The sequence below is a fragment of the Rattus rattus genome, chromosome 3 (genome assembly GCF_011064425.1).
Source record: "Rattus rattus isolate New Zealand chromosome 3, Rrattus_CSIRO_v1, whole genome shotgun sequence".
In the NCBI taxonomy this organism is placed as follows: domain Eukaryota; kingdom Metazoa; phylum Chordata; class Mammalia; order Rodentia; family Muridae; genus Rattus; species Rattus rattus.
Genome location: NC_046156.1, coordinates 146209817 through 146225326, shown reverse-complemented (window position 1 = coordinate 146225326; position 15510 = coordinate 146209817).

Sequence of the window (15510 nt, the reverse complement as noted above, 5' to 3'; positions counted from 1 at the left end):
TCCCATCATCCCTTCCATGGCTATGCAGAACTTGGCACTTCGAGATCTCAGTAGCTCAAGCCAGTGTGCCACAGTGTCTTCCTGCTGCCTGCCAATACAGATGTAGAATAGAACTCTGGGCTACCTTTCCAGCAACATGCCTGCCTGCATGTTACTATGATTCCCTATGTGATGATAATGGACTAAACCTCTTAATGGTATGTCAGACTCAATTAAATGCTTTCCTTTGTAAGAGTTGATGTTGTCATGGTGTTTTTTTCAGAGCAATACACAATGATTAAGATGCAATGAAAAAACAAAAGGATAAAGAATGAAAAGCCAGTGGAAGAAGAAAAACTTGATGTGACTTATCTGTCTGTATGCTTTTTATGGCAAAAAGATAGCATCAGTTTACATATTTTGCATTTTATTTCTGCGCTTAGTAAATGTCATTACTGATCATTTCCTACACAAACGTCTAGGTAAGATTAAACACTGGGCTTGGACTCTCACTCTCACAGATCTCAAAGGGCTCCAGTGAAAGGAGTCAAGAGTTACCCAGAGAATCATTGTCATTACAACATGCCAATAGTGCTAATAGCTGTCAGAAGGAAACACAACAGGGATAACCAAGGCACTGCAACATTCAGCATCTTATTTAGCTTTGAAATACTGTGCAGTGTGTTCAGCTCACAGGGCTGCCAGAACTGTGAGAGGATGGCTCGTCTCTTCATCACTTGGCCATGTCTTACTTCTTTGCAATCGTCCTGGTTGCCTTGCCTTTTAAAGATTTCTGTCTTAAGAAGAAAAAAATAAACCTGAAAAATGTTTTAAGAGCTCAAATTTTGCAAATATCTGAGTTTCTAATAAAATAGTTCTGGTGCAGGCAATGCTGGTAACAGTTAAGATTAACTAATAAGCCTGCTGTGGCACGGAGCAATCACTGAGCATGAGTACATTTCCTGATCCCTGTCATTCTGGCACAGACAACCCATATTGCTAATGGTATTCCTGAATTTTCTTCAATATTTGACAAAACTATGTCTCTCAAAATGACAGCAAGCAATAAAAAACTGCACAATGTTTTTCTTCCACAAGTGGAACATTTTTAAACGATTAAAAAATTCCTTGAGTCAAATAAATAATATAAACCAGCAGTTTTAATTGCTTTTGGTAGATTATAAAACATTATTACATGGCCAACATTTATGATGATAAGCTCAAGAAAGTCAGGGTTATTTACATATTCTTTTAGGGAAGACAGTGAAATACATTGAACACATTTATGATTCTAATTTAAACAGAAACTCCCTTTAACAATAAAATGTCAGGTAGAAAAGGCAAGAGGATACTAACAATAGTCAGGGCAACACAGACACTTGGGGACCTAAAAAATTTCAAATTACATAGGCTTGGAAATAGGATCTTAAAACACATGCTGTGAGTTACAGACAAAGCCACAAGTCATATTGGGTCAGTTTCATTTGGAATGAACATTGTAGGACACATTGCAAGGTTCTCTGTTTCACAAAAAAACATAGAATATTGTTTCAAAAAGTAGTATTAAAGTATGTTTGCTGGAACTGCCCACATAAAGATGAGAAAGAAAACTTGCTAATTAAATTAAACTAAGTTATAACATTAATTCAAATATAAAATATGAATATATTTTATGAATCTCATTCTATAATATCATATCTCTATACCTGTCCACAAAAGAAACACCACTCATCCCAATCAGAACTGTAACACTGGATATTGAAGTAAGTTGATTTCTGTCTTCCTGAGAAATCATTACACATAATTCCCCAGTGACTGCACAACTTTAGACTCCCTTCAGCAGGTGTTCTTTTTACTCTTTATTCTTACCAGCATGAGATGCCACTTATTGTATTCATCTTAGCAATTCTAATGTGTATAAGACTAAATCTCAAAGTAGTTTCGATTTACATATCTCTGATGACTAACGGTGTTAAGCATTTCTTTAAAAGTTCCTCAGCTATTTGAGTTTCCTTTTATAAGAATTCTATGTACCCCAGTTTTTAATCATTTGCTTCATTAATGTCTAGTATGGAGGGGACATCTTTGTTTGCTTGATTTTGGTTGTTGTTATTTACACATTTTGGATATTGCCATAAATACAATGTAGTCTTAATGCCTGTGCTCATGGTGTTCTCTTCAGAATGTATTTTCCTGTGCTGATGCGTTCCAGTCTCTTCATATTTTTTTTCCTATAGAAGTTTCAGTGTATTTGGTGTTATTATGAAGACTTTAATCAATTTGGAGGAGTTGATCTCAATCTGGAGTTCAGTTTTGTGTAGAATATTAAGTATTAATGTGTTTGGATTATACTAAATGCATCCAATTTGAGCAATACTATTTGGTGAAAAGGCTATCTGTTTTATCCTGTGTGTATTTATGGCTTCTTTCTCAAACAACAGTGACCATCCATAGATTTGTGGATTTATGTCTCAATCTCCAATTTTTTTCCATTGATCAATGTATCTCTTTTGTGCCAATACCATGTTGTTTTTATCACTGCAGCTCTGCAGTACAACTGGAAATCAGGGATAGTAATGATACTACCCTCAGTTCTTTTCTTCTTCTCAATTGATTTAACTATCCTGATCTCTTCTGTTTGGATTATTTTATTTTGTTTTTGTGTTGCTTGAGGTTCCCTTACTGTCTTTTGATTGGGTCAATAAAGATGGCAGAAGCCAATTGTTGGGTGAAGGATAAGGCAGGATTTCCGGGCAGGATGGAGCAGAGAGGAAGACAGACATATAAGTCTCCGGGACCTATAGTTGTGGCCGCAACTGTGGTGTGAGACCAAAGAAGATGGGGCAGGATATTCTTCGCCAAGCCTTTGAATTATTTGGTCAGTTTTAAAATATTAAAGCCTCATGTGTTTTTCTTCCACTGTACTAAAGTGAACTAAGTGAGATGGTGGCACCCAGAAAAGAGGGAAGGGCAGGTACTCTCCAGAATACAGAAGGTAGCTGCTCTCAGAACACCTCCTGGAACTCAGTGTTAGCAAACCATGAAGGCTGAAGAGACAGCAGGTGAGCAGCGGTTGGTCCCAGAGCCTAGATGGATCAAGCATGCTTTTAAAATTACATGTCACATTCTTGTTTCTTTGTTTCGTGTGTGTGTGTGTGTGTGTGTGTGTGTGTGTGTGTGTGTGTGTGCGCGTGTGAGTGTGTGTGTGTTTCCATATGAAACTGTCTTTTCACAATCTTTGAAGAACTGTACTGTAATTTTCTACAGCGATTGTATTGAATCTATAGATTGCTGTTGGTAGCATGGCAATTTTTTTTACATTAGTCCTACTGATCCATAATCACGTGAGCTCTTTAAATTTTTCAATAATTTCTTCAATTTCTTTCATGAATACCTTAAACTTTTTATTGAATATTTTTATTTACATTTTAAATGTTATTTCTTCCCGTTCATAAGCCTCCTATAACATCCCCCTCCCCCTTATTCTATAAGGGTGTTCTCCATACCCAACCACTTCCCCTTCCCACATCCCTGCCTTCATATTCCCCTACAATGGCAGGACCAAGGGTTGTCCTCCCATTGGTGCCCAACAAACCATCCTCTACTATATATGCAGCTGGAGTCATGGGTCTGTCCTTGTGTAGTTTTGGGTAGTTGATTAGTCCCTGTGAGCTCTGGTTGGTTGATATTGTTGTTCTTATGAGGTTGCAAGCTGCTTCAGCTCCTTCAATCCTTTCTCTAATTCCTCAAATGTGAAATCTTTTCTCAGTTCAATGGTTTGCTGCTAGCATTCGCCTCAGTATTTGTCACGGGCTGGCTATGTCTCTCAGAAAACAGCTATAACATATTCCTGTCAATATATACTTCTTGGCTTCATCAATATTGTCTAGTTTTGGTGGCAGTATACATTGTATACATGGGCTGGATCCTCAGATGGGCAGCCTCTGAATGGTCATGCCTTCAATCTCTGCTCCAAACTCTGTCTCCAACCCCTTTCTATGAATATTTTTGTTCCTCTTTTTAAGAAGGACTGACGTATCCGCACTTTGGTCATCCTTCTTCTTGAGCTTCATGTGGTCTGTAGACTGTATCTTGGGTAATTTGAGATTTGAGGCTAATATCCATTTATGAGTGAATGCATATCATGTGTGTATTTTTGTGATTCAGATACCTCACTCAGGATGACATTGTTTAATTTCATCATTTGCCTATAAATTTCATGAAGTCATTATTATTATAGATGAGTAGTACTCCATTGTGTATATATATCACTTTTTCTGTATCTATTCCTCTGTTGAAGTATATCTGGGTTCTTTCCAGGTTCTGGCTATTATAAATAAGGTTGTTATAAACATAGTGGAACATGTCTTTGTTGTATGTTGGAGCATCTTTTGGGTATATGGTTTTAGGTACAGCTGGGTCCATAGGTAGTGCAACATCCACTTTTCTGAGGAAACTCCAGACTGATTTCCAGAGTGGTTGTGCCAGCTGGCAATCCCATCAACAATGGAAGAGTTTTCCTTTTTCTTCACATCATCAGCAGCATCTGTTGTCACCTAAGTTTTTGATGTTAGCCTTTCTGACTGGTATGAGGTGGAATCTCAGGTTTGTTTTGATTTACATTTCTCTAATGACTAAGGTTGTTGAACCTTTCTTTAGGTACTTCTCAGCCATTTGACATTCCTCAATTGAGAATTCTTTGTTTACCTCTGTACCCCATTTTTATAGGATTATTTGGCTTTCTGTTGGCTAGCATCTTGAGTTCTTTGTATATATTGGATATTATCCCTTTATGGGATGTAGGATTGGTAAAGATTTTTTCCCAATCATTTGATTGCTAATGACAGTGTCCTTTGCCTTACAGAAGCTTTGCAGTTTTATGAGGTTCCTTTTGTCGATTATCGATCATAGAGCATAAGCCATTGGTGTTCAGTTCAGGAAATTTTCCCCAGTACCCAAGTGTTTAAGACACTTTGTTACTTTTTCTTCTGTTAGTTTGAGTGTATCTGGTTTTATTTGAAAGTCCTTGATTCACTTGGACTTAAGTTTTGTGATAAGAATGGATTAATTTGCATTCTTCTACCTGCTGATCTCCAGTTGAACCAGCACCATTTGCTGAAAAGGCTACCTTGTTCCACTGGATGGTTTTAGGTACTTTCTCAAAGATCAAGTGACCATAGGTATGTGGGTTCATATCTGGGTCTTCAGTGATATTCCATTGATCTACCTGTCTGTCTGTACCACTTCCATACAGTTTTTTTGTTTGTTTGTTTGTTTTATCACAATTGCTCTGTAATACTACTTGAGGTCAGGGATGGTGATTTCCCAAGTTTTTTATTTTTTTTTTTTTTATTAACTTGAATATTTCTTATATACATTTAGTGTTATTCCCTTTCCCGGTTTCAGGGTAAACATCCCGCTCCCCCCCCCTTCCTTATGGGTGTTCCTCCCCCCCTCCCCCATTGCCCCCTCCCCCAACAGTCTAGTTCACTGGGGGTTCAGTATTATGGGACCCAGGGCTTCCCTTCCACTGGTGCTCTTACTAGGATATTCATTGCTACCTATGAGGTCAGAGTCCAGGGTCAGTCCATGTATAGTCTTTAGGTAGTGGCTTAGTCCCTGGAAGCTCTGGTTTGCTTGGCATTGTTGTACATATGGGGTCTCGAGCCCTTCAAGCTCTTCCAGTTCTTTCTCTGATTCCTTCAACGGGGGTCCTATTCTCAGTTCAGTGGTTTGCTGCTGACATTCGCCTCTGTATTTGCTGTATTCTGGCTGTGTCTCTCAGAAGCGATCTACACTTCTGCACTTCTTTGCTTCATCCATCTTGTCTAATTGGGTGGCTGTATATATATGGGCCACATGTGGGGCAGGCTCTGAATGGGTGTTCCTTCAGTCTCTGTTTTAATCTTTGCCTCTTGAGAATAGTTTTGGCTATCCTGTGTTTTTTATTATTCCAAATGAATTTGTAAATTGCTCTTTCTAACTCTATGAAGATTGAGTTGGAATTTTGAAGGGGGATTGCATTCAATTTGTAGATTGCTTTTGCAAAATTTTTATTATATTAATCCTGACAATCCATGATCATGAGAGGTCTTTGTATGCCGTTGACCTCCTTTTGTTTTCTGATTGCTTTGGCTAGCCCTTCAAGTACTATATTGAATATGTAGGGAGAGAGTGGGCATCCTTGTCTAGTTCCTGATTTTAGTGGGATTGCTTCAAATTTCTTTCCATTTAGTTTGAAGTCTATTAGTTTGCTGTATATTGTTTTTACTATGGTTAAGTATAGGCCTTGAATTCCTGATGATTCCAATACTTTTAACATGAAGGTGTGTTGAATTTTGTCAAATGCTTTCTCAGCATCTAATGAGATGATCATGTGTTTTCTTTTCCTCTGAGTTAGTTTACATAATGGATTACATTGATGGATTTCAGTATATGGAACCATCCTTGCATCCCTGGAAAAAGCCTACTAGATAATGATCAATGATCGTTTTGATGTGTTCTTGGATTTGGTTTGTGAGAATTTTACTGAGTGTATTTGCGTCAATATTCATAAGGGAAAATATTCTGAAGTTCTCTTTCTTTTTGTGGGTATATGCGTTGTTTAGGTATAAGTGTAATTGTGGCTACAAAGAAAGAATTGGGAAGTGATCCTTCTGTTTCTATTTTGGGGAGTAGTTTTGACATTATTGATATGAGCTCTTCTCTGAACTTCTGATAGAAATCTGCACCAAACCCATCTGGTCCTGGTCTTTTTTTTTTTTTTTTTTTTTTTTTTTTTTTTTTTTTTGTTGTTGTTGTTGTTGGGAGACTTTTAATAACTGCTTTCTTTCTTTAGGAGTTATGGGACTCTTTAGGTGATTTATCTAATCCTAATTTAACTTTACTACCTGTTCTCTGTTTAGAAAAGTATCCATTTCATTCAGATTTTCCAGTTTTGTTGAATATAGACTTTTGTAGTAGGATCTGATGATTTTTTTTAACTTTCTCAGATTCTGTTGTTATGTCTCCCTTTTCATTTCTGATTTTGTTAATTTAAATACACTCTTTGTGCCTTCTGGTTGGTCTGGCTAAGAGTTTTTCTATCTTGATAATTTTCTCAAAGAACCAGCTCCTGGTTTTGGTGATTCTTTGTATAGGACTTTTATAGGACTTAGTTGATTTCAACCCTGTCACGATTATTGCCTGCTTTTGGGTATATTTGCTTTTTTTCTTTTCTTTTTTTCTTTTTTTTTTTTTTTGTTCTAGAGCTTTTATGTGTGCTGTCAAGCTGCTAATATATGCTCTCTCCTGTTTCTATTTGGAGGCACTCAGAGCTATGATTTTTCCTCTTAGCACTGCTTTCATTGTATCCCATAAGTTTGGGTATGCTGTGCCTCCATTTTCATTAAATTCTACAAAGCCTAATTTCTTTATTTTTTTCTTGACCAAGTTATCATTGAGTAGAGTGTTGTTCAACTTCCATATATGTGTAGGTGTTCTGTCTTTTTTGTTGTTATTGAAGACCAGCCTTAGTCTGTGGTGATCTGATAGGATGCATGGGATTATTTCAGTCTTGTTGTATCTGTTATGGTCTGTTTTGTGACCGATTGTATGGTCAATTTTGGAGAAGGCACCATGATGTGCAGAGAAGAAGATATATCCTTTTGTTTCAGGATAAAATGTTCTATAAATATCTGTTAAGTCCATTTGATTCATAACTTCTGTTAGTTCCTCTGTGACTCTGTTTAGTTTTTGTTTCCATGATCTGTCCGTTGATGAGAGCAGGTGTTGAATTCTCCCACTGTTATTCTGTGAGGTTCAATGTGTTCTTTGAGCTTCAGTAAGGTTTTTTTTTATGAATGTAAGTTCGCTTGCATTTGGTGCATATATATTCTTGACTGAGAGTTCATCTTGGTGGATTTTTCCTTTGATGAATGTGAAGTGTCCTTCCTCAACTTTTTTGATAACTTTTTGTTGAAAGTCGATTTTATTTGATATTAGAATGCCTATTTCAGCTTATTTCTTAGGACCATTTGCTTAGAAAAAAATTTTTCTAGCTTTTTACTCTGAGATAGTTTCTATCTTTGTCACGGAGGTGTGTTTCCTGTAAGAAGCAAAGTACTGTGTTCTCTTTAAGTATCAAGTCTGTTAGTAAATGTCTTTTTATTAAGGAATTGAGTCTATTGATATTAAGAGATATTAAGGAATAGGGATTGTTGTTTCCTGTTATTTTTTGGTGTTAGAGGCAGAATTGTGTTTGTGTTTCTCTCTTTTGATTTTTTTTGCAAGGAGATTACTTTCTTGCTTTTTCTAGTGTGTAGTTTTCCTCGTGTTGGAGTTTTTCATGTATTATACTTCGTATGGCTGGATTTGTAGAAAGATAATGTAAATTTGGTTTTGTCATGGAATATCTTAGTTTCTCCTTCTCTGGTAATTGAGAGTTTTGCTGGATATGGTAGCCTGGGCTGACATTTGTGTTCTCTTAGGCTCTATATGACATCAACCCAGGATCTTCTGGCTTTCTACTCTCTGGTGAGAAGTCTGGTGTAATTCTTATAGGTCTGCATTTATATGTTCCTTGAACTTTTACTTTTTTTTATTATTACTGTTTTTATTATTTCTTTGTGTGTGTGTGTGTGTGTGTGTGTATGTGTGTGTGTGTCTGTGTGTGTGTCTGTGTGTGTGTGTGTTTGAGTTTGGTGTCTTGAATATTATGTGACAGGGGGATTTTCTTTTCTGGTCCAATCTATTTTGAGTTCTGTAGGCTTCTTGTATGTTTATAGGCATCTCTTTCTTAATGTTAGGAAAGTTTTCTTCTATAATTTTGTTGAAGATCTTTACTGGCCCTTTAAACTGGGAGTCTTCACTCTCTTTTATACCTATTATCCTTAGGTTTGAGCTTTTCATTGTATCCTGAATTTCCTGGATGTTTTGGATTAGGAGCTCTTTGCATTTTACATTATCTTTGATGGTTGTGTTGATGTTTTCTAAGGAATCTTCTGCCCCTGAGATTCTCTCTTCTAGCTCTTGTATTCTGTTGGTGATGCTTGCATCTATGACTCCTGATCTCTTTCGTAGGTTTTCTCTCTCCAGGGTTTTCTCCTTTTGTGATTTCTTTATTGTTTTTATTTCCATTTTTAAATCCTGGATGGTTTTGTTTAATTCCTTCACCTGTATGGTTGTGTTCTCTGTAGTTCTTGAAGGGATTTTTGCATTTTCTCTTTAAGTGTTTCTACTTGTTTACCTGTGTTGTCCCATATTTTTTTAAGTGAATTGTTTATGTCCTTCTTAAAGTCCTCTATCATCATCATGAAATGTGATTTTAAATCCAAATTTTGCTTTTCCAGTGTGTTTGGATATCCATTATTTGCTTTGGTGGGAGAACTGGGCTGTGATGATGCCAAGTAGTGTTGGTTTCTGTTGCTTATCTCCATGTGTTTGCCTCTTGCCATGAGGTTGTCTCTGGTTTTAGCTGGTCTTGCTGTCTCTGACAGTAGCTTGACCCTCCTTACCCTCCTGACTCTCCTGTAAACCTGTGTAAAAGACCTGTGTAAACCTGTACTCCTAAAGACTTGTTTTATTTCAGCTGGATCTGGGAACAGATGGATGGTCCTGAGATTTTGTGTCCTGAAGCCTCCAGGAAGGTTGCTCGGAGCAGAAGAATTGGTATTATCTCTGCTCTCAGGCATATCGGTGCTTCTGGTGACTGGCTTTCAGCTCTCTACCTTAAATGTTTTATTGTTACAAGTCACTCGCTTTCTTTCTTCTAGTCATCCCAGAATATTTTATATTTTTGAGGCTATTTTGAAAAATATTGTTTTACTAATTTATTTTATTATCCAGTATCTTATTTGTATATTAGAGGTCTTCTATATTTTGTGATTTAGTATTGTATCCACCAAATTTTCTGAAAATATTCATCAGTTGTAGCAATTACCCAGTATAATTTTAGGACTCTGATTTATACTATTATGTTGACTGCAAAAGCAAAAACAAACAGACAAACAACTTGTATGACTTCTTCATTTCCAATTTATTTTTAATTTTTGGGATTTAATTTTGTATCCACCTACTTTGCTGAAAGTGTTTATCAATTGTAGGAGTTTCCCAGTAGAATTTCAAGGTCCTTTATTATATTATTATGTCATCTGGAAAAAAATAATTTGACTTCTTTCTTCCTAATTCATATCTCCTTAATTTTCTTCTGTTATCTTATACATCTAACTAAGACTGCAACTACTATTTCAGATAGGTTGGAGAAAACAGAAAATCTTGTCTTGTTGGCTTATTCCACTGGAATTGTTTTGACATTCTCTTCTTTTGTATTGATGTTGGCTATGTGTTTTATGTAATCTTCATTTATTATTTTGAGGTATGTCCATTGTACTCCTAATCTCTCTAGGACTTATATCATGAAGGAGTTTTGGATTTTATCAAAGGCTTTTTCTGCACCTAATGACATGATCATCTAGTTTTTCTTTTTCATTCTATTTATATGGGAATTATATAATCAATTTATGTTGTTAAACCTTCTAAACATCTCTAAAATGAAGCTACCTTGATCTTGAAGCTACTATGATGCATGATCTTTACTGTGTTCTTGGATTCAACTTGCATGTATACTGCTGAAAATTATTGTTCCAATGATTCTTTGTAGTCTTATTGTTGTTCTTTTTCTTTTTTAAAATTTAGTTCTTCTTTGTTCTTTCATTCCTTTGGGTGTTATTTATTCTTTTTGTTGTAGAAATTTCAGGTATGCTGATAGGATGCTACTATGAGATCTCTCTATTTTTTTTCTCTTATTTTAGTTACATGGTACAATGAACAGAACCATCTTTATTCTATATTGAATGTCTGGATATGTTATTAATTGAATCTCAATTAACTCTAGAAAACTTTTTATTTCTCTCTTAATTTCATTTTGACCTATTTTTTTTCTTTCACTGGTGAGTTTTTTAATCTCCATGATTTCTTAAGCTCTCTGTTGTTTAGGCCATTGGTATCCACTTTCAATATGTGGTAGACAGGTATGTCATAAGATTTATTTCGATTTTCTTGTATCTGTAGAAATGAGCTTTGTATTTACATATATGCTCAGTTTGACTGATACTCCATGATGTGTTAAGAAGAATATATATTCTGTTTTGTTTTGGTGAATTATTTTGCAAATATCTGCTATGTCTATTTGGTTTATAATATCAGCGGTAGCATTCATTTGGTATTTAGAAAGCAAAATTTGCAGGGAAATGGATGAGACTAGAAAAATGTATGATGAGTGAGTATCAAGACTCAAAGAGAGAAGTAAAAGCATGTATTAGCTCTTAAGCTAATGATAAGAAAGCTTTATTCTACAGAACTATAGAAGTTAAATACAGAGAAAGGGATTAGGAGAGACAAATGCATCTCTTATTAAATGGGAACTAGAATAAATAGTTATGGCTAGATGGGTATGGAGAATGGAATGGAACCAAATAAAATAAGAACTATAGAGATAAAAGGGTCCTTTAAGGGCAATATGGAAGTCTACTAGAATAGAGGAACGTAAAACTATGTGCATATGTGAAGTCTTTCTAAATGGGCATTGCCAAATAATGAGGAGACAGAATTCCAACTGGACATCTTTTGTCACCAAATCAAGGTTCGAGCACTGGGGTTGAGTTGCATATAATTGAGTTCTTGTCCAAGTGGTCCAGTGGAAATTTTCAAACAACCCAGGCTACTGGCATGTCTATAGGTTGCACTCCATTACTGACAGTAAGGTGTATTTCTAATTATAACACCCAGAGAAACCATGAGCATGGAGAAATCATACAGATCCTTACATAGATCACCTGTCTATGTTAGTGACATTCCTACAGAGCTAAAGGAGCAATGCAAGCACCAAAGCAGGTACAACCCTATGTTTCACAATGGTATTCTGTCTCCAAGATATGCTAAGACAATAGTAGCAGAAATCTGTGGAAATACAGAGACATATCTGATTTAACTTAAAGTTTATTTCATAGATGGAACTCATATCAAACACTGCTTGTGTCAACAGGAGCATGATACTGTTTTTACAGGATTCCTGAACATGTGAACAAAATTTCTGCATCTATATCCTTTTCTTGTCCCTTTTCTCATCTATTTTCTTCTGTCTGTTTTGTCCTATTCTGATGTGCTGTGTTTTTAGTATAGTATAGTATAGTATAGTATAGTATAATACAGTACAGTATAATATAGTAATTATTATTTTTCTCCTTTAGACATTACTTTGTTATCTAATCAGAGACTACAAGGGGGGTAGATCTGGATAGGTAAAAAGAAACTGGAAAGTGCAGAGGAAATGTAGCAATATCGGATATATTATTATTAAGGGCAATATATTCTATTGTCCATAAAATGAAACATAAATAAGTTTAACAAAAGAGTACAAAATAACTTTATAATAGCATTAGAAAAAAATCTATGCCTTTGATATGTCAGGAAGTTTTAACATATTGAGGGGCTGATTTCCTTTTATATAATTAGATTCTTTATTGTGCCTGATTTTCAGGTTCACCAAGGCAGCAAAAACCCCCCCTATCTCTATTAAGAATATCTTCATCATGAATGACTTAACTGCTGGAGGTTAGACTAGCAGGTAATCCTAAACTGGAGAGGTGTTGAACTGCTTTTATCCTACATCTGATGATTAAAACACATTTTCCCCCTTGTGTTGAATTCGCAGAAGTTCTATATAGATACATGTAAAATTTAGCTTTTAGCAACTTCAGTACTGTGAACCTCATTATATCTTCACTGCTACTTTAGGATACTCTTCAAAACACTGAATCTTTTCAGTACTGAAGACGTTTTTCTTCTAACAAGACAAATACTTGGCAGAGATCTAATGCATAAAAGAAAAGAGTATCTGCCTTCCTCACCCTGTATTTCATCCTCCAGCCTGCCCTGGGAAGTTTTTCCAAATGCCAGGGTCATCATTTTACAGACTTTGTTAACATTCTTTAATGGCTTAACATAATGTGGCTTCCAATGAAGCACCCTCTTCCATGACTAAAATATTGTTGGTGGCAGCATAGAAGACATTACCAGAAGAACACTGAATATTCTGGATGGATGAATGGAAAAACAATGTACCATTTTTGCTTTATGATTTCTGACACACAAAACAGCGCAGGAAATTACAATGCTTTTTAAGAAGATCTCAGCTTGTGGTTAAGATCTATGAAGCACTTCAGCCTTCAAGCTTCTTAGCTCTTCTTTGCACCCAGCCCTGTGAAATGATCACAGGTCCCTGATGACTATTCCCTCTGATAGAGCCAACTGTCTCCCGGGCTCTATATATGCAAAAAAGTCTCAGATCTCAGATCTTATTAAATTATGATGGTTGTATATATACAGGCATATACAACCTTCTGTAATTTTTACTCATATTTTGTAAATGTGTGTTTGTGTATGTATGTGCATATGTGTGTTTGTTTGTGTATGGTTAATTTAAGGCTGATTGCTTAAGAATGGATAATCTATGAGAGAGGTCTTCCCTAGAAAAGAAAAATCTCTCTTTCAGCATCCATTATTTTAAAGGATATCATTTTATCACAAATTGAACTTAAGTATTTTTTGAAATGAAACACCTTTTTGTACCTGATATACATGTATGTTCTCTTCATCATGGTTTTGCTATTGTTCTTGTTGCTGATTCCTTGCTTTTATTGAACATTCCCTTCATCCAACATTGTATAGTAGATTTTTTCTTTTTAATCCAAATGCCAGCATACTATGGAATTAAAGACTTATCCTGTGTATTCTACTCACTTCTCTCCCTCACAGTGCCCTGCACACATATCAGATATGTTCTTTAAATTATGGAAATAATATCTTGATTTTCTTAAAATTTCGTATAGCCTTACAAAATTACTTTAGCTTATATAGGAAAACATATTAAATGTGAAGGAAAAAATTATCTTATGAAATAACACACAGTATATATTACATTGAAAATTGAATGTTCATGGTAATTTTTATTAAAAATGTCTGTTGCATAAAATCATTTAAATATAATTTTGAGGATTTATTTTCTTTTTTCAATATAAAAGGAAACAATTATTTGGACCCTTGCTTACAAATTCAGCATAGTATTTTATTGCGATCATATTGAAGTGAAGGGAGACATTCATGACAGAGATAGTGCTGAGATCTGCAGGCAGAAAGAGAAAACCAGACCAAAATTGACTTTTACTAATAGAGAAAAAGGTTTTACCAGAAGAAATGAAAGCATGTAATTTTAATGAAAGTATTACAATAAATCTTTTTGATATGGAACAAATGACAATTCTGCATTTTAGAGATACATGTTAATCTTAATGTCCTTTCGTTCATCTGTATTTGTATCTATATTTAGTCATTTTTAACCTGTAGTTTTTTTTCTCTAGGAGCCCCCAGGAGGAATTTTAATTTATTAACAAAATGTAGTATGATAAAACAAAAGACATCAGCTAAATTAGACAAGGCAAATCAATAGGAGGAAAAAGTCCCAAGAGAGTCCCAAAATAAAAGACACACTCATTCACACACTCATGGGTCCTATAAAATTATTAAACTCAAAGATATAATACATAAGCAGAGGGCCTGGTGAAGACCAATCTCAGCCCTGTGTTTGCTGCTAAGCCTCTGAGTTCATAAGAGCTTTGGTAAGTTGGTTAGAGGGCCTTGTTTGCCTGGTGTTCTCCATCCCCTCTGCTTCTACAACATTTCTCTCTGCTCTTCCTGGGGGTTCTCTGAGCTGAGTGAAGGGATTTCATAGAGAAATCTCACTGAGTTCTCTATTTTCCAGGATCAACCCCACTGCCCTCTGTTTGCATGTAGGTCTGGCTGTGTGTCTCTCTGTATTTGGTTATATCTGGTTTGAGATCTCTCCTTTTTTTTTTTTTAGGTAGGCACATAATACTATGAACTTTCCTCTTGGCATCATATTTATTGTATCCCATAAGGTGGCTATGTTATGTGTTCAATTATATTTAATGCTAAAGAGGTTTAAGTTCTCTAATTCTGTATTGGCCCATTTTTAACTCAGTAGGGAGTTGTTCAGTTTCCATGGTTTTGTAAACTTTCTGTTGTTTGTTTCTTGGGTATCTAGCATCAATCCATAGTGGTTTTGTAGGGTGCAGGGAACTATTACAGCTTTCCTGTTTCTGTTGAGACTTGCATTGTATCTGAATATTTGTTCAATTTTGAAGAAAGTTCCATTAGGTGTAGAGAATGATGCATATTCTTTCTGTGTTTGTCTGAAATATTCTGTAAATATAGGTTAGGTGAATTTAGTTTATTATATATATTAGATAGCCATTTCTCTCTAAACTTTGTCTGAATTGCCTGTCTTTGATAGGAGTATGGTATTTTAATTTCAATGTGTGTGCATCAATATATGATCTAACTTGTAGTGGTGTTTATTTACAAACTTGGGTGCCCAGGTGTTTGGGGCTTAGATGGCAATGATTGAAAATAATCTTCACGGAATTTTTCTTTGATAAATATGTAGCACTCTTGACGACTTCTCAGAGAAGTAAG